This window comes from Oryctolagus cuniculus, chromosome 11 (genome assembly GCF_051225735.1).
Source record: "Oryctolagus cuniculus isolate XC-2025 breed Fujian yellow rabbit chromosome 11, ASM5122573v1, whole genome shotgun sequence".
NCBI classification, from domain to species: Eukaryota; Metazoa; Chordata; class Mammalia; order Lagomorpha; family Leporidae; genus Oryctolagus; species Oryctolagus cuniculus.
This window is the reverse complement of record NC_142877.1, coordinates 90,966,932-90,991,452: the sequence shown is the minus strand read 5'-3', so window position 1 is coordinate 90,991,452 and position 24,521 is coordinate 90,966,932. Positions and strand designations below refer to the sequence as shown.

General features: G+C 37.2%; 1 long non-coding RNA gene across 3 annotated transcripts in view; it reads right to left on the bottom strand.

Annotated features, from left to right (window-relative positions):
• LOC149123559 (uncharacterized) overlaps window positions 1-24,521 on the bottom strand; it is a 97,408-nt gene that overhangs the window by 47,014 nt on the left and 25,873 nt on the right. For all 3 annotated transcript variants that reach the window (XR_016216235.1, XR_016216236.1, XR_016216234.1), the window contains exons 2-3: window positions 10,616-10,801; window positions 9,705-9,806 (exon numbers count right to left, since the gene is read on the bottom strand). This is a non-coding gene — a long non-coding RNA (uncharacterized LOC149123559). The remainder of the gene's footprint in view (window positions 1-9,704; window positions 9,807-10,615; window positions 10,802-24,521) is intronic.

Genomic DNA, 24,521 nt, shown 5'->3' with positions numbered 1-24,521 from the left:
AACCAATGGAAGACCTTTCTGTCTATCTCACTAACTCTGCCTGTCAAAAAAAAAATCTTATTTACCTATTCTCTTCAGAATTCTTATCTCTATAATGCTCTGCACTAACTAATTCCACCTTATCTCTATAATGCTCTGCACTAACTTATTCCACAACAATAAGATTGTTCTTTGTCCATCATCACTCACTCACACAATTAAATAAAGCCCTTCTATCTTCTATTGAAATTCCAAGGAAGTCACACACATGTTAAACCCTTCGCCAAACTCTTGACATCCAGTGATGCCATGTTCTGTTTCTATACATGATAGAATTGAAGTTTCTCAGACTTTCCCAATCACTGAGGATTTAGGACCTAAATTGAGTTCTCTCAAAAACAACTTTGTCTTTGAATTTTAGCATATATGAGAGATGCATCCAGCACTGTAATTTCAGAATTTGTTGCCTTGAAAACCAAAGATCATTATGTGCATTTTTCATCAGGAATATATCTAGCTGTCCATACCTGGGATTTGTTCAGAATTTGGAATTATTCTATTAAATGTGAAGTCTTCAACATTCTGTCCTCAAACCCAAACCACTGTCACACTCCTATTTTATGTTCCTCTTTCCACTAAACTTAACGTTCCATTTCATTGCTGAATCACGCCTCAGTCTATGGGTCTCCACCAACCTAAAGCTTCTCAACTAGTTTTTCACCAAACTTTCCTCTTTTTTGACTGTAGATCCATGGAAAGTCACCTGAAGTATTTTCTGAATGTTACCTCAGCTCTTAGCCTCCTTATTCTCCTGCAATCCTATTAGTCAGTTTCTTTTTCAGGATACTTGAACTACCAGTATAGGTTAATAAAATCTGGAAACCATGAAAATGTTGTAGCAATTCACAGCTGGATTCACCATGTTACTAGATAATTGTGCCATTGTGCTGAGTTATCTTTTCTTCCCCATTTCTCTCCATTACTATTGCAGCCTTTATAATATCTACAGTAGAGGCTGGGTAATAAGATAGAGAATGACGTACAAATAGGTTTTGTTACTATAAGCTGATTAGTGAATTTTTTCTTTTTGCTTGTTTTATATAACTTAGATAAATGTTACGCATATAACTTCAAGTTTATAAAATAGGTTATTAATTTAAAAAGCTCTCCTCAAACGTTCTAAATAGTCTCTGTTCTATGAGATTTCAACACATGCCCTATCTTGAACAACTCAGAGAAAACAAAAGGTAAAGAAAAAAAATCCCAACTTATTCTCACAAGATCATCAACATCTGTAATCATTCAGGTTCAGATTGTTCATTCTCCTTTCTAAAGGTAAGCCTTCCAATTCTGCTCTTTCATCCTTCATTTAAAATGTGTTTCAAGTTCTATCAATGATATGGTTTGTGGGGCCATCACTGTGGCGCAGTGGGTTAACGCCCTGGCCTGAAGCACTGGCATCCCATATGGGCGCCAGTTTGAGACCCAGCTGCTCCGCTTTCTGTCTAGCTCTCTTCTATGCCCCAGGAAAGCTATAGAAGATGGCCCAAGTCCTTGGGCCCCTGCACCTGCGTGGGAGACCCAGAAGAAGCTCCTGGCTTCGAATCAGCACAGCTCCAGCCATTGCAGCCATCTTGGGAAGTGAATCATTGGATGTTAAGACCGCTCTCTCTCCCTCTCTCTGCCTCTCCTCTCTCTGTGTAACTCTTTCAAATAAATAAATATTTTAAAAAAAATGATATGGTTTATCTCTGCCTCCCCATCCTGCCCCACCCCAAAATCCTTCCACCCAGATTATAAATATGCTCATATATGAGGATACTTCAAAAAGTTCATGAAAAATGAAGTTAAAAATGTTTACTTTACTGAAAAATATTTTGACATCCATACATGTGAAAAGCCTTGAAAGAGTTCATGGCAAATATGTATTCTGAAAAGCTACATATGAACTTCAATTTTTTGCTTCCAAATAAACTTATAATTCTGGTTTTTCCAGAAACATTTTGAAGCACCTTCATATCTCTAGTCTTTCAAAAACAAATCTGTCCCTTAAACATTTCCTTTCCTCATTCACCATTCACTTCTCCATACCACAATTCACTGGAGTAAAATTTTTATATCATGGGCAGCGCCGCGGCTCACTTGGCTAATTCTCTGCCTGTGGCGCCAGCACCCCGGGTTCTAGCACCGGTTGGGGCGCCGGATTCTGTCCCGGTTGCTCCTCTTCCAGGCCAGCTCTCTACTGTGGCCCAGGAGTGCAGTGGAGGATGGCCCAAGTAATTGGGCCCTGCACTTGCATGGGAGACCAGGAGGAAGCACCTGACTCCTAGCTTTGGATCGGCACAGCATCTGCTGTAGTGGCCATTTGGGGGGTGAACCAACGGAAAAAGGAAGACCTTTCTCTCTGTTTCTCTCTCTCTCACTGTCTAACTCTGCCTGTCAAAAACAAAAATTTATATCACAAGTTTATTCAAAGTGTTTCTTCTAAGTCTCTCAAATGCTTCATTCAATGGAATGCTTAAAGCCTCATCTTACTAACTTTTCTTCTATGTTGAATTTGGATTATTTATCATTACTTTCTTCTTAAAATTTTATTTCAGTTCTTGCCTGCTAGTATTTCCCAGGCTTTGTCTTCTTTATACGCATCCATCAGGCTCTTCTTAAAAGATCTCACCCATGCCCACAATCTTAATACCACTTCCCAAGTCTATAGCTACATCCCAAATTTTTTTCTTGAATATTGATCTTTTACAACTCCCTGCTACTGGTGTATTACAGAGGAAATTTAAACTTTCCATGTCCAAAATTAATAATCTTTTGATAAAACTATGGGCTTCCTTTTGCATCTCAACCAACAGAACTCTCATCCAGGCACTAGAGTTAGCAATTCTGGGAGTTATCCTAAACTGACTCTACTTCATCACGTTTCACTCATAGCCAAGGCCTCATTAATTCCTGCAAACCTATTTCCTCATTTTCATTTCTGATACCACAGGCCTGATTTTTATTCAACGTGATTATTTTCAGCAATTTCATAACTGATTCCAAAGCTCATCTCCATTCCATTTCATTAGAATTCCATTTTAATTTTTATAATTCTCTTGCATAACTGTAGACAATGCTGTGCTAGTTTTTTTTTTTTCCAGGAAGTGTATGAGTAGCATATTTTCTGAGTCTTTTTTTCTCTGATGATGCTTTTGTTTTGCCTTTGTTGCTAGAAACAACTTAGCTAGGAACTAAATTCTAGATCAAAGAGACTGTATAAAAAGAGCAGAGACAGAAGTGATGGCTCAAGTAGTTGGGTTTCTGCAACACGTGGGAGATCCAGACTGAATTCGAAGACCCTGGTTTTGGTTTGGCCAAAAGCATTTGGGGAGTGAATCATCAGATAGAAGATAACTCGCTCTATCTCTCAAATACATTTTAAAAACATTTTTAAATGAGTGAATTAACCATAATTCCACACAACTTCGTCATTCTGGGTACTTAGTCATTCTACATGTGTGTGTATGTGTGTGTGTGTGTGTGTGTGTGTATTTGAATCACAGTTTCTCCAAATGGAAAATATTACTTGTTTCATACTGCTGTTATTTTAAATAAGTAGATAATGTATTAAGCATGTTACATACAGCAGGCATTGGATAAATGGTAAGTATTGTTGCTAATGTTATTATTAGATGCTGCACATTATTCTGGTATTGAGGTTTGTACAGATGGTCTGAATGTTCTCTAACTTTTAATTCCTGTCTTGAGGATAAGATTTTGTTACTTGCCTTTTTAATTTATTTTAGGTATTATAAACAAAAAGATGACTTTTATTTTATGCTGGCAATTCAAAAATTCCTATTTGTAAATGTCTATGTCTTTTTTTTGAATTTTCATGGAATGGAGTGACCCTAACACTTTTTTCTAGCTCGGAAAGCTATTTTTATTTATGTTTACTGTTTGTATGTGTGTGGCTTTTTGCAACTAAATTTTATAACTGAACATTGACCTCTTGAATCACGTACTTCATATCTTTCATCTTCTCTATCACAATTTTATTATCTCTATTCTTTCCCTGTACATGTTGGAAGAATTTAGAAAGTTCATATCACTGATTTAATTTTTAGCAATATTTTTTTCTGATTTTTTGACTCTGCAGTGGATTTAACCAAGCTATTTTTGGTTTAATTTCTTGAATCATGATTTCCCATCTTGATGTTCTGCTCCTGTTTCAAAGAGCCCAAAACTTCTTATATTCTATTGATATAATCTACTCACTTTGTAAACTGTAGAATGGGTTGTGTCTTGGGTTATTTTCAGAAATATTCTCTTCTTACCAATTTTTAAATGCTGTTTCTTTATCCTTGCTTTGCAGTATTTTCACATTGCTGTTTATTTTTATTATTTTTATTTATTATTATTCTGCTGCTTATTTTTCTTTAGCTACCAATGAATGAAGCCCAATCCTTTCAGATTTATATTATTTCAAAGATTTTATTTATTTATTTGAGAAGTAGAGTTACAGATAGAGAGGGAGGGAGACAGAAAGGCCTTCCATCTTTTGATTTACTCTCAAATGGCTGCAATGGCCGGAGCTGGGCCAATCTGAAGCCAGGAGCCAGGTGCTTCCTCCTGGTCTCCCATGCAGATGCAGCAGTCCAAGCACTTGGGCCATCCTCCACTGCTTTCCCAGCCGAGAGCTGAATTGGAAGAGGAACAGCCGGGACATGAACTGGCGCCCATATAGGATGCTGGTGCCATGGGTGGAGGCCTAGCCTATTGCACCACAGTGCCGCCCCTTCAGATTTCTATTTGTCAGCAGACAGATTTTGTGGATTGCTTCTAGTCCAATTTGTACAGTCTTGGATAATGGTTAAATCTGTCTTTCAAGTCTACAGATAGAGAAAAGGCTGAGACACACAGCTCCTAGACTGATTCTGCTTCTTGCAAGGATAGGCCTACTTGCGCTAGGTACTACTGAGACCGTTATTTATTCTGCAGAAAATTTCCTGCTCTATTCCGAATGGTAAGCTATATAAATAAATGGAATTCCCAATGTACATTCTTACTATGAATTCTGCCAACCTCCAACTCTTTCTATTGTGTTTTACTTGTGCAAATTATACCCCTTTGGTAATAACACGTGAATGAATGCGAGATCTCCATTGTAATTGCTCAGCTAACTTTATAGGGATTTTCTTTCTTTGATTACATAAGCAAAAATAGAGTAGGCATCTAAAGGCAAAAACAGAAGTAAAATTATGATTGTTCTATTATTTTTCTAAAATGCAATAAAAGCATGAAAAACAGAGAGTATTTTAACATTCTGCTTGTTGCTAATGCTGGGTATCCAACCATTGAAACTACACTGGGATAACTGCAAAGTATCACCATTATTTATGAAGTAAAATCTGGTGAACTGTGATGTTGACTTCAGCACTTTTTTTTTTTTTTGTAACCATGTTGACTCTCACGTATTTAACAAAGACACCACTCCAAAATGGTAGTCTATGTACACTGATGTTTAGTAATGCTGTTGTCAAATTTCTTCACACTGTCTTCATAGATATTTTTCTTTATTTGACTGAGAAAGAGGGAGAGAGAGTGAGAGAGAAAGAGAGATATTTCCCATATGCTGGATCACTTTCCAAATGCCTTCTATGACAGGGCTGGGCTGGGACAGGCCAAAGCTGGAAGTGGGGAAATAATCCAGGTCTCTCATGCGGGAATCCAATTACCTGAACCATCACCACTGCCTCCTAGGGTTTGCTTTGGTGAAAAGCTGGAGTCAGGAAAAGGAGCCCAGAATCAAATTCATATATTCTAATATAGGACAGGAATATTAACTAGTAGATTAAACACCAGTTCTTTCAAGATATTTTAGTGAGAAGTAAGGGAAATGGTATGAATACTATCTGACATGTGCTACTTAAATAAAAAGTCCAGATAGTATCAATTTTACTTCATTCATTAACTTATTTCTTTCTTGCTAAAAGGTATTAGGCATTAGTTCCATAATTGGTTATTCAATTGTCTTCTGTCATTTGTTGGTCTTAAAGTACCAAGATTCTTTGCTGTTATTCTAGTGTCTATCACATGCCACTGACGAGTTATGTTGCAGACATAACAAAGAAGAATAACACAGCAGAAATTTGGGAGCATCTGCTAGGTTCACTTTTTTTTTTTTTTTTTGACAGGTAGAGTTAGACAGTGGGAGAGAAAGGCAGAGAGAAAGGTCTTCCTTCCGTTGGTTCACCCCCCAAAATAGCCGCCATGGCCGGCGCACTGTGCTGATCCGAAGCCAGGAGCCAGGCACTTCCTCCTGGTCTCCCATGCGAGTGCAGGGCCCAAGAACTTGAGCCATCCTCCACTGCACTCCCGGGCCACAGCAGAGAGCTGGACTGGAAGAGGAGCAACCGGGACAGAATCTGGTGCCCCCACCAGGACTAGAACCTGGGGTGCCGGCGCTGCAGGCAGCGGATTAGCCTAGTGAGCCACAGTGCCGGCTACACTATATCTTCTAGTAGGATGATATCTCTCTGTACTCTTCTGACCATGGAGCCTGAAAATCATGAGGATCATTTTTTCTTTCAGGGTGGCTGGAGTAGAATTAATATGAATCTGTGTTAAAACATGGCTTAAAGCTATAGCCATAATGGTGGAGAAGAGGCAACAGGGAGTAACAAGTTTCCAAAGAAACCCAAGATGTGGTATTTATGGACCAGATAGAGAGAACTCATGGGAATAAAGTGAGCAGTAGAGCTGAATCATTCCAGGAATTCTGCCTGCACATGGGACGAGGAAGAACAAGGATACGGCTTAGTTCTGGGGAAATAAACAGAACAAGTATAAATAGATACAGATTCAAGCCAGCTGGCTGAGTTAGACAGAGTCGTGTATTCCTATAAGTACTCAAGGTTGGGAAAACAAAGAAACCCTGGGAAGTAAGAAGGCTTAAAACAAGGGAACCTGTGCCCCTCCCTCTACCTTCATTCCCATAGTCATCATCATACACACATTTACACAGGCAAGCATACTTCACAGGAATGTGCCTGTCCTTTCACAAATTTAGGAGATGAGCAAAACAGGACAGGGAGCCTAATGGTCTTGCTGATACATATCTTGCTTAGATGCTTTTATTAAAAAAAAAGTTGTATTTTTTAATGCGGCTTGTGTGCTGATTGTACTCACTGAATCTTAATTGAGTATTTCCCATTAAAGAGTCAAAATGAGATCATTGCCTATTGACTTAACAAATATGTATAAAGTTCTATCAGTGAAAGTATAATTCATAAGTATCAGAATTAACTTTAGAATAATAAGATGGACAATGATACACATTGAGAGTCTGTTATATGTAGGGTGGCTGTACAATCATCTCCATCTTGCTCCTAGATACTTCTCTCACAATGCATTTATCTTAAAAAAAAAATGGAGGCTTGCCTTTCACTGGGATAACTATTTCTTTTTTTTATTTTTTATTTAGTAAATATAAATTTCCAAAGTACAGTTAATGGATTACAATGGCTTCCCCCCCCCCTATAATTTCCCTCCCAATCACACCCATTGCATTTCCCGCTCCCTCTCCCATTCCATTCACATCAAGATTCATTTTCAATTATCTTTATATACAGAAGATTGATTTAGTATATATTAAGTAAAGATTTCATTAGTTTGCACCCACACAGAAACACAAAGTATAAAATACTGTTTCAGTACTAGTTATAGCATTACTTCACATTGGACAACACATTAAGGACAGATCCCACATGAGGACTAAGTACACAGTGACTCCTGTTGTTGACTTAACAATTTGACACTCTTGTTTATGGTGTCAATAATCTCCCTAGGCTCTAGTCATGAGTTGCCAAGGCTATGGAAGCCTTTTGAGTTTGCCAACTTCAATCTTATTCCGACAGGGTCATAGTCAAAGTGGAAGTTCTCTCCTCCCTTCAGAGAAAGGTACCTCTTTCTTTGATGGCCCTGTTCTTTCCACTGGGATCTCACTTGCAGAGTTCTTCCATTTAGGTCTTCCTTTTTTTTTTTTTCCCAGGGTGTCTTGGCTTTCCATGCCTAAAATACTCTCATGGGCTCTTCAGCCAGATCTGAATGCCTTTAGGGCTGATTCTGAGGCCAGAGTGCTATTTAGGACATCTGCCATTCTCTAAGTCTGCTGTGTATCCTGCCTGCTTCCCATGATGGATTGTTCTCTCCCTTTTTGATTCTATCAGCTAGTATTAGCAGACACTAGACTTTTTTGTGTGATCCCTTTGACTCTTAGACCTATCAGTGTGATCAATTGTGAACTGAAATTGATCACTTGGACTAGTGAGATGGCATTGGTACACGCCACCTTAATGGGATTGTATTGGGATCCCCTGGCACGTTTCTAACTCCACCATTTGGGGCAAGTCCGATTGAGCATGTCCCAAATTGTACATCTCCTCCCTCTCTTATTCCCACTCTTGTATTTAACAGGGATCACTTTTCAGTTAAAATTTAAACACCTAAGAATAATTGTGTGTTAATCACAGAGTTCAACCAATAGTACTAGAACAAAACAAAGAGAAAATACTAAAATGGATTTAGTATTTTCTCTTTGTTTTGTTCTAGTACTATTGGTGGGATAACTATTTCTTAAGATCTATTTGGGAGAAGAAAGATTTAATTATTTTCGGTTTCATTAGTTAATATAACAGGATGGTAATATTAAAAAAAACTCAGGATTAAAACATTTCAGGGTAAAACTTTGCTAAGGAGAACAAATGATCTCTGATGTATTTATATAAATTCATTATATGTAAGTAAACACACAGACCAGAACTCTTTTATCTCTATTAACAAAAGGAAATAATCATAACATCATACTTCATAAATTTCTTTATATATTTAAGCCAATATTGACTTTAGTTTTCATTTACCTCTTTAAGAATGGGATCACAAAGAGCCATTTAAAATAACATACACACCTACATAAGTAAGCCTCATAAAACTTGTCTCCTGCATGAGTTTCAAGAGTTAAAAACCTCCAGCTCTTCAGCTTTCGAGAAACCACTGCAGTTGACCCTGAGAAAATGCTGGTGCTACAGCATTTGGAAGAGTAACCAACCTAAGCACTCCTCCTCTGCAGGTTTTAAACACAGAGAGCTGAGCTCACAAGAGAAAAAAAAGTAGAGGGTGGAATAGCTGTCAAATCTCAAAAGAAAGTGTATAGCTTGGTGATAAGCTCTTGAATGGCAGAAAGAAATCATTGACTGCAGAGCAAAGGTAGGAACTAAAGGCCTGCAAGTTATTTAACATTGAAACCATTTAATCTGGTACTACCAAGAGAACTGCAGGGAAAACTCGAAATTGTGAATCTATAGCAGGCTAATTTTTAGTTGATAATTTTGTATGGCCTGCGAATGATGCTATAAATATCTAAATGGCCCATGGCAGAAAAAAGTTTCCTACCGCTGCTCTAAGGGCTTTAATAACCAATGACTAGTCCCATCTGTCATGGGTATTCGGGGAGTGAACTATAGATGGGATCTCTTCCCCCTCTCTCTAGCTCTCTCTTCAACACTCAAAAGCATACATTTTAAAAATTATATATTTCACTTCAATCACTATACCCATCCAACAATCCCTCTTTTCTAGAAACAACATATTAGTTATTGTGTTCCAGTGTTTTGTAGTCAACAATAAGCACATGCCAATGTAAACTGTCTCTTCTTTTCGTACAAAAAATTTTAACTTACATGGTACATTCTTTTTTTCAGTTGAGTTATATCTTGGAGATATTCTCACATATATAGGTAAAGGGAGACTTCCTTATTCTCTTTAACAGCTGGATGGTATTCCTTTGGTATAAAGTAATGATTTATTAGTAAACAAACATTGTTGCAGCTTATAAACTTGTTACTACGTAATCACGTATGCTTGCACATGTAAATATTGGAACATTTCTTAGAAGTGGAGTCATTAGACCATAGAGTAAATTCATCTTTTATTTTAAGATCTACTGCCAGACCGTCTTCCTTGGAAGACACACCATTAGAGTTTGATAAACATTTTAAGGAAATTTCCCTTCCTCTGCATAATCACACAAAGTGCTTATGAACTTTTGAATTTTTTTCAAAATTGTAGATCAGAAATGGCATCTCACATGTCACATTTCAAATTTGCACTCATCTTGTTATGTGCCCCAATTAGCATCTTTTTGTGCATTTATGAAGCTTTTATAACTATTTTTTTTCTCTGATCAATTTGTTGGTACCCCTTGCTTGTTTTTGATATTTTGTTGGTGATTTCTTGGGGTATGTTATACATGAAAGAAATTATCTAAGGACTGATATTTTCATACTTCACATAGAACCCAAAATACCACATAAAGTCTGTGCTAGGCAAAGGATTATTCAAAACAGGAGTGACTCAGAAAAATCTACCCTCTTGTTCAGAGAAGAGACAAGAATTCCTGGCTGTTCCTGATAAGCTTATTTCTGGTTGGACTGTGAGGAAGAAATTTTCTGAGCAATTTCTGCAAGTACATATTTATAGCATCTACTTGGCATAGAAATCCCTTCAGTAAAGAGGAACTTAAAAACAGATCTAGAGTCAGTGCAGCTCTGAGATGTTCTGAGGACATGGTTATCAGCCACAGTTCGCTCACCTAGAGGCTTCCTGAGGACGGAAGTCTTTCTGTCAGAATCCCGGTTCACAAGGTGAGAATACACTAATGGATGGTTGGATTATTGTCATATGAAGTACAGAACCCTGCTCATGCCCAAGTGTTTTATTGCAGAGATCAAAGCAAGTTATCAGTGTCTCTCCTAGAACATGGCCTAGGGCAAGGATCCTGCAACCATAAAGCAAGAAAAAGCACTGATTAGTAGCCACACATATTAAAGCACATAAAGATGTTTATTTCAAGTAATGAAAATAAAGTTTTTAAAATGGACTTTGAGCATGAGAGTTTTGAGTTAAATATTTGGAAATCTGCTTTTCAGTTTTGAACCCAGGAACTAATTGTTCACACGAAGCCTATAATTTCACTTGCCTTAAAAATAGAGGAAATATATGCAATTAAGATAAAAACAACATTCATTGAAAATGATTTCCAGGGGCTGGCACTGTGGCATAGCGGGTAAAGCCACTGCCTGCAGTGCCTGCATCCCATATGCACGCCGGTTCGAGACCCAGCTGCTCCACTTCTGACCCAGCTCTCTGCTATGGCCTGGGAAAGCAATAGAAGATGGACCAAGCCCTTGGGCCCCTTCACCCATGTGGGAGACCTGGAAGAAGCTCCTGGCTCCTGGCTTTGGATCCGCCCAGTTCTGGCCCTCATAGCCATCTGGGGAGTGATCCAGCAGATGGAAGACCTCTCTCTCTCTCTACCTCTGCCTCTCCGTAAGTCTGCCTTTCAAATAAATAAATACATTTTTAAAAAATAAATTATTTCATTCTATGAAAGTAAGGCTCTAAAGAACTGACAGAAAAATGGTCAAATTAATAGGAGAATTTATTCATGCTTTCATACACAAAATCAATATACAAATGCAACTAAATGTTTACACACTAGCAACACACAACAGAAAGTGAAATTTTTGATTTTAAAATGATGAGAATTAAGATGGCAGGGGCATAGAGACAGAAATTTGATCAATAGAACAGAAACAAAGTATCCCAAAACAGACTCACACTGCATGTCGGGGTTTGATTCCCCATCCTGGATACTGCCTCCAGTTTCTGCCAAAGCTGACTCTGGCAGAAAACAGCGATGGCTCCTGGGTTACTACAACCCATAAGGAAGAGCAGATTGCACTCACATTTCCTGGCTAAGCCCAGACCCAACTCCATCACTGCAGGCATTTGGATTGTGAGCCACAGGATGAGAATTCTGTTTGTCCATCTATCTGTCTCTTTGTCTCTTAAATAAATAAAATATTTTTAAAAACATACACTTTCACACAATAAAAGGATTAAGGAATATATGCAATATAATTTTAATATAAAGTTTAAAATAGGTCAACTCAAATAATGTATTCTTTTGAGACTACCTACACAATAATAAATCTGTGAAAAAAAAAACAACACGAAAGTCACAAAACTTAACTTGTTGGTTACCTCTGGCAAAGGAGAAAGGAAAATATGATGGGGAGGAACACACTGGAACTTCCATAATGATAACAGCATCCTACTTGTTAATATTCATATTATTCACATGGATATTCACATTATTATCAGTCTTTAAACAGTTCACATGAATTATGCACCATTCATTTCAAAATTTAAAAGATCTTCTTGATGGAAGAAAAGAAGTGGGGGTGTGGAGAAACAGATGGATAGGAAAAAATTCTTAAGTGAGGACTTTATGAGAAGTGAGACTGAAGCTGCAGGGTGGATATATGAATGTGAACTCACTTGTGTGTGCGTACAGGGATACAAAATATAGATACTAATATCATTAGTGTTCAAGCAAAACAGGTAAAGCCAAATTAAAAAATCAGCTTTGTGGAAGTCATGACTTGAAATCATTCTCTTTTTTTTTTTACTTTTATTTAGTAAATATAAATTTCCAAAGTACAGTTTATGGATTACAATGGCTTCCCCCCTCCATAACTTCCCTCCCACTCGCACCCCTCCCATCTTCTGCTCCCTCTCCCATTCCATTCACATTATCTTTTTTAACAATTAAGTATTTCAACTTTAATGCTTTTAATACCTTTGAATATATATATATATTTTTTCTTTTTCTGGTAATGCCAAAAACTTTAAATTGTGGTTCTCTCCCATTTCTAATGTACCAGTCTCTTCATCATCAATACAATTCCTAGTTCCAAACTATAAAATGAGAAGTCAGGAGTCCTGGTGGATGTGAAATTGTGAAATTGTCCTATTCCCAAATTCTACATTGTTTGATTGTTTGTTTGTTTGTTTGTTTTTTGCTCAGCTTTATTAAAGTATGATTAACATTGCACACTGAAATCAATGAAACACAAATATACATGTAAACAATGTTTCAAACAGGTTTTCAAAAGCTAGAACCAAGAAGTTTGATGTCACCTCCTAAAAACCGATTATTAAAATGCAAAGCAGAGAAGCAAATATTCCTACATATTTACCTCCCATGAACAGAACTTAAAAATCATTGTCCTACCATTGGAGGTAGCTGGTACACCGACTCATTTCTTTATTAATAGGTTATTTACAAAGCATGCTGGGCTTTTATCCTGCCTGTCCTCTATGTGAAATGATGTGATAAAGCACCAAACAGACCTATTAGGTGAAGGCAATGTTGTTCCACAGAAAAATTCCAGCTAATACAAGCAAGCAAAATGGTGTCATCTGAAAATTATGGTTCTGCAATCTGTCAGTAAGTGACTCATGCAAGGGTCACCAATGGACAACTTAAGAAATATTAATAGATGAAAAGCTGATGGGGAAATTTAAAGTGAGGAGATCAAGCTTTCACCATTTGGACTGCACGAGCAAGCGCAGTGTCACTGACAGGAGGAAGGAAGCACTTCCTGCTGCGGAGCAAGGCAGGGTGACTAACGCAGACGGACTTTCTCCAGCCTCACGCATTCAAAACACAAACCAGAAAGTAGACGTCTAAACCTAATCAAGCCTTAAATATACATTCTCTGAGAAGAGTAAAGCTACATAAGTGTAAATCAAATCAAGCCTTAAGTTTAACTTCTCTGGAAATATGGAAGTATGAAAGAGAACTTGGATAATGCCATACAAATTTTAAAAAACATTCAAGGCACCCAAGAATATAAAATACTCCACAGGGGAACCGAAACGGTGTCTTTAACAAGTCTTTGGCCTGAGAAAGGCATAGGTGTGCAGAAGTTGGATGCTCTAGGTTTAAAGACATGTAAAAGAAACAAAGGACAGGGCAAGTCAATTGAAAGCATTTTCATTTAGATAATTGGGGGGAATTTAATTATTTACTCAGGATTTAATGATACTTAAACATTGTCAATGAGTAACAGTATTACAGCCATATAAGAAAATGTCTTCTGGGGCCATACATACATTGAACAATTGAAGACTGAGAGAGATCATGATAAATGCAATTTGATTGAAATTACTCAAAGCAAGGGAAAATAGATAAAAGCAACATGGCAATACTATCAACTGTTGATACTGAGAACTAGGTATATGGGAATTACCTATACGCTCTACTTTCATGTGTGTTTGGAAACATAATACACATTTTAAACTGGCCTATGATTAATCTAGATAATTGGATAAATATAATGAGTACCTTTAAAAATTTTTAATTGTGAAAAAATTCGATATCAAAAGCCTTGTAAAACAGCGATAATGACAAAAACATTGAACACAGAAACTTGTAAGTTATATAGTAAAAGCAGAATTGGAAAGATACAGCATGAACACCTTTAAGAAATGAAAGTAAAAGAAAGAGTGATTAAAATATATGAAAGTTAGTTGTCCTAAAATAGGTAAACATGATAAAACCCCAGATGATTTGTAAATTTGTTGTACTTAAGTTTAAAATAAAATCCAGCTAGACTCTTCTGACTACATTTACTATAACAATCCCAAATGTTACAAAGGAAAGTGCAATGATGCCTGATAAAGTAAAAAATAAGCAGAGGTGGTAAAGTCAACATCAAAATTTCAATATACAAGTAATTAAATATAACAAGCTAACCAGTTTATAAAATGAAAACTGTTATTTATCACCAAGACAAAATTGTTATGAACTTTCATGTGGCATTGCTTTCTCACTCAAGGATGGCAACTACTTTTGAAGTGATTTCTCTATCTTTAAATACTCATTTTTCTTTAACATCTAAGCAAGCGGATATGATAAAGTTTCTCACCAAACTATAAAAGCAGAATCACTCAATAATCAATGATCAAACATATACTTACCTAAACAGTATAAGGGTTTAAATAAAGATATGAAACCCATATAATCCCTTCCCCATACATTCAGCCTCAATCTCTTCTGGGAAGAGGCAGAGATAGTATATCTTGTTCCTTTTATGAGTCTTTATTTTTCTTTTTTTAATTTCATTTTTCTCTTCTGGTCATGGCTGGTTAAACTATTGTGGATTTTGGTAAACATTTTATTATTGAATTTATTGCTCTAATTATTCCTAAATTATTCTAGTATTGTTTAAATTAACAGATCAAAATGAAATAATATTTTTTCATTTCTACTTCACATTACTCACAAAAATATGAACTAATTTGGCTAGTATTCTCATTTTTATGGAGAAAATCATAAAATAGGTGAATTATGTGCTCAGGAATACACATTTACAAAACAGAGAAGTGAGTAGTAAACTCTGTGTTTCTATGCTAAATTACCCATGCCATATTAGCTATAATATTTTCCATTTTTCAAAGGTAATTCTCAAAGTTAACCTGAGTTTTATGGTTAAACACAGATTACCTGAGAGACCAGAAAATGATTTTATCTGAGCAGAACTACTTCATTCATAAATCTCCATCATGGAAAAAAAAATATATTCTGCAGATAGCTCCTTCCTACATTTGGAAAATTTTAGTTTTTTTTTTTTTTTTTTAGTCTGGTGCAACTCAATATACAAACCATGCTGGACTATAGAACCATCTTCGGTGTTGGAATTCTGATTTTTAGGAATTTTCCAAGTTTAGTAGGATGCATTTTATTTAATTTCAGGCTTTATACCTTTATTATAAAAGTAGGTGTTTAAGGAAGTAAAGATTTTATTTAACACTTTATTTAAAGTCCAAGAAAAACTAATGATGTTTCTAATAAATTGTTATATTGAACAGATGTACTTAATGCATTCAGAAAGTTTATAAATAGTAAAAATGCAAACATTCAACTTATCACTAGCAAATTCTGTTGAAATTCTAAGGAACAGAGATGTCTGAACTATTTAGAATATTTCAGTTGATAGATAAAGAACGAAAATATGCTAAAGTCTGCATAACGAAGAATACAAAAAGAGAAAAACCATAGTTCATAGTACCATTTCAAAACTTTCAAATAACATAATACCAAATAGAGCGCAGCTATTACAAAATAATACTGTATAAAAATAGGAAATCAAAGCAAAGATATAATTCCACAAAGTCTGGTAATATCACTTCCTTAATAACAGGTCAAAAGAAAAAAACTTTAATTATCTTCATGCAGATCATAAAGAAATTTCAGGAGCAGGCACACAGCCTAGCAGTTAAGACGCCCAAGTTTTTTTTTTTTTTTTTTTTTTTTTTTTTTTTTTTTTTTTTACAGGCAGAGTGGACAGTGAGAGAGAGAGACAGAGAGAAAGGTCTTCCTTTGCCGTTGGTTCACCCTCCAATGGCCGCCGCTGCAGCCGGCGCACCGCGCTGATCCGATGGCAGGAGCCAGGATCCAGGTGCTTTTCCTGGTCTCCCATGGGGTGCAGGGCCCAAGCACCTGGGCCATCCTCCACTGCACTCCCTGGCCACAGCAGAGGGCTGGCCTGGAAGAGGGGCAACCGGGACAGAATCCGGTGCCCCGACCGGGACTAGAACCCGGTGTGCCGGCGCCGCTAGGCGGAGGATTAGCCTAGTGAGCCGCGGCGCCGGCCAAGACGCCCAAGTTTTATGTCGAGTGCCTATGCTTAATTCCTGGCTCCAGTTCCTGACTCCATCTTTCTACTAATGCAGACCCTAGGTGGCAGTGGTGAAGGCTCAAATAAATTGGGTTCCTAACACCCACATGGAAATTACATTTGCAGCTCCTAGCTTTGGCCCCAGTCCAGCATTGGCTGTTGGTGGGAATTTGGAGAGTGAACCACCAAATGAGTGCTTTTTCTCTGTCTCTCAAATAAATATTTTTTAAAAAGTATTTGATATATCCATCATCGATTACTGTTTTTTCTAAATCTTATTATGATAAGTCTAGAATATATTCTTGACTTTATACTTGGTTACATATCAAAATAAAGTCATTTAATACTAAAATTCTAAAATCATTGTCATGAAACCAAGGAAAAGATAAAAGTCCAGAATAGTTCCTCCTGTGCTTGGCTATCAGGAAATCCACAAGAGTGACCTGAGGAAGACACATCACTCTGATAAAGGTGTTGTGAATGTCCTGGCCATCTGTTTGCTCAGGCCCCTACCCAAATGGACCATTTCCATAGTTCAGTGAATCACTGCTGCATCTACCCAATCTCATGATTTCGTAGGTTAGATTACAAACAGCTTCATCAGGATTTGATATCCCACAGTCCAGCACGGTCTCTACTGGAGCCCTGTAGCACACCAATGTTCTGTTTTGAATGTTGAATAGGCTCTGCTTTCTAGACTATCAAAGATACGGGTAGCTCCAGGATGCTATGAATTTTCTCTACAGCTATTCGGTCAGGATATGCAGAGATTCCATTTCTACAATAGTCTCCCCACCTGCTTCATGGTACTTGTACACTAAAACAAAGAAAAATGTTGGAAAAATTTAAATGATCAAAATTGATCCCAGTAAAAGCAGTACACATGAATAGCTCAACAATAATTTAAAAAATGAAAATAGCCTAACATCATTTTCAAAACAAATGGCAAGCACTGTTTTGATCAAAATTATTAAGTGGATTAGGTTTGTTTCTAAAGATTTTTTTTTTCCTTCTTTGGGTTCTCCACTCTGTTCTTTTTCCAGACATCGATCCTAATAATCTCTTTGCTCTTATTTCTCAAGTTTGTCTCATTCAGGCATGACCCCACGCTCCAACATTTCTTTCAAACTTTCTTTTCAAAGTTTAAGGTTTTGCTGATGACTTAACAACATTGTCAGCTGTGACACATGTAAGAGTTGAGGTTCACGTCTTTCTCACACTCTACAGGGCATTCTGAACACGTGAACTACATCACTTCCCTCCTCTCAAGAAAATTTCAGATGCAGGGGACGGAAAGAGATATTGGTCTAAGGAAAAAATGAATCCTCATAAGATTTTAAAGTATACCATTAGTAGTAGTTGTAACGATATCACTAGTAATAAATGTCGTGACATACTTCTCAACACTTCAGCGCATCACTGTTTAAAGGCAACATAATTAAGAATGGTAAATAAGAGGAACTTATTCTGATCAGGCCAATTCACTCTAATGCAAAAATTACAACCACTCTCTTCTAGGAGATAGAAACTTGTTTAAAAACATTTTTCGTTTATAATGATTAAGTTGCAATACGAGGAGCTCCATGCAAAGTGAATGCACACTTTTGTCTCTTTACATTTATTTGCTTTGCCTGTATCTCTAATGTAGTGATAGTCAATATTACTGAGACTGATGATTCTAGTTTAGCTCTAGGCCGTGGGAAGGAAATTGATTTCCCCAGATGATGATTCATTTTCTTCTGTGGAAATCATAAAAAGAAGAGGGTTATATAATGATTGAGGAGTTAAAGTAAATATTATACTAAAATGTCCCAAAGATAAATATATCCTAATACACAAATAGAATTCTCTTAACCAGAAAGTAATAAAGAGAAGGAAGGGGAGGAGGAGGAAGAAAAGGAGAGAGAGAAGCAGGGAAAAAGGAAGGAAAAGAATGGAGCAGGATGAGAAAAAGAAGGGAAGGGAAGAGAGGGGGTGGAAGATGGACAAAAGGAAAAGAGGTGGAGATGGAGGAAGGAACACGGGGGAAAGGAAGGGAAATTCTATGTCAAGATGTCCTGTCTTTTCTTAACCATCCAATATTCTTCTTCTTAAAATTTGTGTAACTATAAAGAGAACAGATTTAATGTATTTCATAAGTATAGCTCTAAGAAGGTAACCATAATGCCTTCTCTCCTTTTCTCCTTCCCTCAATCCTCTTTTCTTCCTTTTTTTTCCTAATTTTTGCAAAAACATAATTTCAGAAACAACTGCACTACTAACGAATCTGTTCAACAAGTAAAAAGTAGAAAGACCACATTTCCACAGGAGTATAAACAAGTGCTAAAAACAACAATTAAATCACAAGATGTCCATTTAGTTCCTCTACATTTTTTGTATACTATATTAACTACCACATATCAGAGAAAACATATTTGCTTTTTGGGGGGCATGATTTATTTCACTAAGAAAAATGGTTTCCAGTTGTATCCATTTTGTTGTAAAAGAAAGGATTTCATTCTTTTGTTTTGTTTTGTTTTGGCTAGTAGTATTCCATGGTGTACATATACCATATTTTCTTTATCTCGTCATCAGCTGATGGACATATGGGTTGCTTCCATTTCTTAGCTATTGTGAACAGAGTTGCTATAAACATAGGGCTACAAATAACTCTTTCACATGCTGATTTCATTTCACTTGGGTAAATTCACTGGAGTAGGATGGCTGAGCCAATTGGTAGGTTTATTTTCAGATTTCTGAGGAATCTCCATGCTGTCTTTCATAATGGTTATACTAGTTTACATTCCCAACTACAGTGGATTAGGATACCTTTTCTTCCACATCCTTACTAGCATTTATTAATTTTCGATTTTTGGATAATAGTGTTCCCGCTAGAGTGAGGTAAAATCTCATTGTGGTTTATATTTGCATTTCCCTGATGGCTAGTGATCCTGAGCGTTTATTCAGTGTCTGTTGGCATTTGCAGTTTATCCTTTGAAAAATGCCTGCTCATGTCCTTTACCCATTTCTTTACTGGACTGATATGCTTCAACAGAAATGTCAGCTCCTGGAGGTGAGAAACAGTTTTATGCAGAATTACTTTTGCATCATATACAGCAGTGGGCATGTAGTAAGATTCAACAAATACATGTTAGTTATTAGAAATAATTAGCCTTGGGACAGGCATTTGGCCAAGATGTTAACGTGCCTGTGTTCTGTATTGGAGTGCTGATGCAGACACTGGGAGGCAATCAGTAATGGCTCAAGTAGATAGGTTCCTGCCACCCATATGGGAGACCTAGACCAAGTTTCCAGCCCAGTTTCTTCCCTAGCTTGAGGCCATTGAAGGCATTTGGTGGTGAACCAGTAGATGGGAACTTGTTCTCTCTGTCAATATGTCTCTTTCTCTCTCTACTAAATAAACAAAATTTTTAAAAAATATGCAGAAAATATATGAAATATATGGGATAGTTATTGTTTTCTTTTAGAGGAACCAAGCCAAAGAAGAAGAAAAAAAACCTTCAAACTATGAATTTAAAAACAAGTTATTTCTCGCGTAGTTGTTCAAGCTGTACTGCAGAAAGAAATCCTACTTTTCTTTTCTTATGAGATATACATGAATTGGTTCACTGTTACTCTGCCATGCTCAGGCACCTTGTTGATCAGACTACTGAGAGGAGACCCCCCCAAGAGACACAACAAATGATAAAAGGAATACCGTAGCATTAGTAAGTCAGAGTATTCTCCTTTCCTTTTCCACTGAGGTTTAGCCTCATCTAGGCATAACAATTGTTTTTCCCTGCATTATATTCAAAATCCAGTGCTCAGAGAATTTATGGTGCTCAAAATTGATTAAAAAACGGAATAGTGCATAGAATTCTGGTCTATATACTCAGAATCTATCTGAGTAAAGTAATATCTCAATGACTTTAAAATCAAGAGATTGTTCCTAGAAGAAATTTCAGAAAAATTCACATGTGTAAATAAGGAATAACTGACCAGGTCTCATCAATGAAAAAAAAAATTTATAATGTCCTTAGCTGCTAAATTTTCATTCTTTCTCTGAAAAGCAGCTCCAAGAAATAGATTTAGAATGCAACCACAAGAAATTAAGTAGCTCAATAAGTATGTTGAATGCATCGTACTTGGGAAGCATAATATTGGATGCTAGAAAAAATAACAAGAAATGATCCTTTCTCTCTCTAATGAAGAATAGAGAAGAACTGATGGCTTCTTTTATTTAAGAGACACGTGGACACTTACTATGCGCTAAACTGATGATAGGCTGGGGAAATAAAGAAATGAAAAAGGCATACCCAGACACTGCCAAAAGAAGCTCACAGTGCAGCAGGAATTCAGAGTATGAAGAACTGACTACAAGGATGGCTTAACTGACACTCAGGTACAGGAACAAATAATGCACCAAGAAAAATGGTTGATTAATGAACACAATTTGCAGTTCAAGATTAGACACAGTAAAGGTGTGGGAACATAAAGACTTCCAGAACACCACCTGAAGACTTTGGAGAAAGCCTCCCTGAGAAGGTGACACTTGAGCTGGGGTGCTGAGAAAAAGTGAAAAAGTTCAGCGTAGAGTGGCAGAGGGAATATATCAAAAGTGAAACTATGTCAGCAAGCCTGGCTTGGACAGGAAACACGGAGAGCTTTCTTGAGAGGAACCATAGGGTACACATCCATAGGGAAATGCACCAGAATGCAATATTCGCTGCAGAATGTAAAGGCAATTTGGGGTAAGGCAAAACTTTTTCTCATAGGCATGGAGCCAAAACAATTTCTTGAGTAAGGGAAAATATAACACACTTTGTCTCTCCATTCCTCCATCCCACTCCCCCTCCCTCTCTCTTTCCTATCAATGGGGCTTATACAATGATGTACAAGCAACCTGGAGTAAAAGAGATACTGATGGGAGAAAATCCACATACGTGGAAGTTGCAATGAGCAGCACAGAAACCTGGAGGGAAAAAAAAAAAGCAGTGACAGTGCTAATGAAAAGACGAGGAGAATTCGAAAAGCAGTTCTTCACTAGAATCAATATGGTATAGTTAGTCAATGAGATTATAGCAAGGGAGAAATAACAGCAGCAAAGAATGAAATGTGGGATCATGAAGGCCTAAGTGCCATCACTATCATAGATGGGCAATTCGGGAGAGAGAGTAGTGTTAGGGACAAGAAAAAGAGATCTACCTTGAAAATGTAAATTCTAGAAACTTTGGGTGACATTGAGGAAATTCAGGAGGACATTGTATGTGGTTAATTTCCAGTGCATGATATGGTACACAGAGAGAAGTTCCTCTTGTCCTAAAAATGAAAGTGGTAAGCCTAGAGGAGAGTGAGGAGTGGTAGTACTTTATCACTATTGAGTTCTCTTTTCTCTGATAAGGAGAGAAATTGGTACCTGCTGAGTTCACATGAGGTCAGGCTGAGGCTAAGAAAAATGAATAGGGATTGGAGAGACCAGTTGAATTTGGGGAATGAGAAGAAAAATTTACCAAATACAAGTGAAAGAGTTTCATTGGAATTAAAGATGAGAACAGGAACCCTAAATTTATAATTTCATAGTATTCTACAGTCTAAAAGCAAGACAGGAGGAAACAAACGGTTAGATTGTTCTCGGTGCCCTGATTGAAAGCCAAAGTTGGGGGCTGGCACTGTGGCATAGCAGGTAAAAACTGCCACCTGCAGTGCCAGCATCCCATATGGGCGCTGGTTCATGTACAGGCTGCTCCACTTCCGATCCAGCTCTCTGCTATGGCCTGGAAAAGCAGCGGAAGATGGCCCAAGTCCTTGGGCATCTGCACCCGTGTGGGGGACCCAGAGGGGACTCCTGGCTCTTGGCTTCAGATCGGCGCAGCTCTGGCTGTTGCCGCCATCTGGGGAGTGAATCAGACGATGGAAAATCTCTCTCTCTCTCTTCTCTCTCTCTCTCCCTCTCTACCTCTCCTTCTCTCTGTGTGTAATTCTGACTTTAAAGTAAATAAATAAATCCTTAAAAAGTAAAAGTAAATAAAAAAAAGAAAGCCAAAGTTGAAGAGAAATTTCATAAAGTTTTGGTATAAGCTGATAACATAAGTGTTGCCATGTCTGGGACTTGGAAATGTGTTTGATTTCATTAATTATCTGAGAAGTAATTGGTGTGTGCTTGACTGGAAGGAATCAGACTAAATAAGTTTGAGTGGGCATTAAAATATTATTAATGGGTAGCAAACTCTTACACTAGACCAGCTAGTGCTGTTTTAAGCTGTATGGAAAGGCAAAGTTAACTTCAATACATAGCTTAAATAAAAAAAAAAAAAACAATTGTTTAACTCATTCTTTATTTTTTAACTATTGTTGACTTTTCAACTGCAATGTCATCTTTAAAGAGCATTTTGTTTTATTCTTTAAATAAAAACACATTTGCATTATGACTCCTTATTTATTTTTTATTTGTTTGAAAGACACAGATAGATAGACAGATAAAGACAGACTGAACTCTCCCATCAGCTGGTTCATTTGCCAAATGCCCCCACCATTTGGAGCTGGACCAGGCTGAAGTCAGAAACCTAGAACTCAAACCAGGTCTCCCATGTTGGTGGCAGGAAACCAACTACTGGAACCATCAACTGTTGCCTTCTAGGGTGCACATTAGCAGGATGCTGGAATTGGGAGTGAAGCTGGAACTCGAATTCAGGTACTCTAACTGGCATGTAGGTGTCCCAGCTGGCATCTGCACCACTGTGCCAAACCCCTATCCATATTATAACTTCTGAATGAATATAGCCAAAACTTTGGTTTGTTACTCTTGTCCTTGGATAGTATCCTGAGTATTTGATGATATGATGCATACTGATGTATCTTTGTTCTCTCTGCTGACCTGATTCTAATGAATATTATATAAACATAAAGAATCTGTAATGAATAATGGAACTCAAAGGCAGCTATTTTATTCCTTTGAACTTTCACTCTTTAAGCTGAGATCATTGCCAACAGAAATGCAGAAAAGCACAAATTTTCACTGTTTGATATGCATAGGGTTATCTTGTTGGGTATGTCTGACCTTTTTCTGAATGAAACAAAAAGAATTGCTTAAGACATGAAGGCAAAATATTCATGCTCAACTTTGTGTTAGCACACAGATCTTCTATAACGGAAAATTATATCTATTTTTTCTTTTGAAAGTGGATTAGCTCCTTTATCAAATGAATGGCTTTTTTGTCAACAAGGAAAGTCCATAATTATGCCCAAATCTAGAAACCTGAACTGGAATTGCATAACCTGGATACCATATTAGATTCAATTTAACTGCTTCTCTCTGCTTGAAACGTCTCGGTTTCCAGAGCCTCTCTCTCCTGATTATAACTCAATCTTAATTCAATCTATACATATGCATGTGTGTGTATATAGAGGATCTAAAGTTTTTTTTATAAGATTGATTGATTTATTTGAAAGTCAGAGTTACACAGAGAGAGAAGAAGAGGCAGAGAGAAAGAGAGGGAGAGAGAGAGAAAGAGAGAGGTCTTCCATTCGCTGGTTCAACCCCCAGTTGGCTGCAATAACCAGAGCTGTGCTGATCTGAAGCCAGGAGCCAGGAGCTTCTTCCGGTTCTCCCATGTGGGTGCAGGGGCCCAAGGACTTGGGCCATCTTCTGCTGCTTTCCCAGGCCATAGCAGAGAGCTGGATGAGAAGTGGAGCAGCTGGGACTCCAACTAGAGCCCATATGGGATGCTGGCACTACAGGCAGCAGCTTTACCACAGTGCCAGCCCCAGGATCTAAATATTTTTAATGGAGCAATGTTTGAGCTTTAATGCCAAATATATTCTTTTGGTATTCTTTCCTTAACTATTCTAGAGATTATAACATGTGACTTGGACTTATTTAATAACAAAAATATAGTTCTCTGATAATTCTAGAACTTTAGAAGATTTTAATTAAATTTCTTCTATAGGTAAATTTGGCATTTCCTCCAAATCTTTATCCTCTCCTGTGAT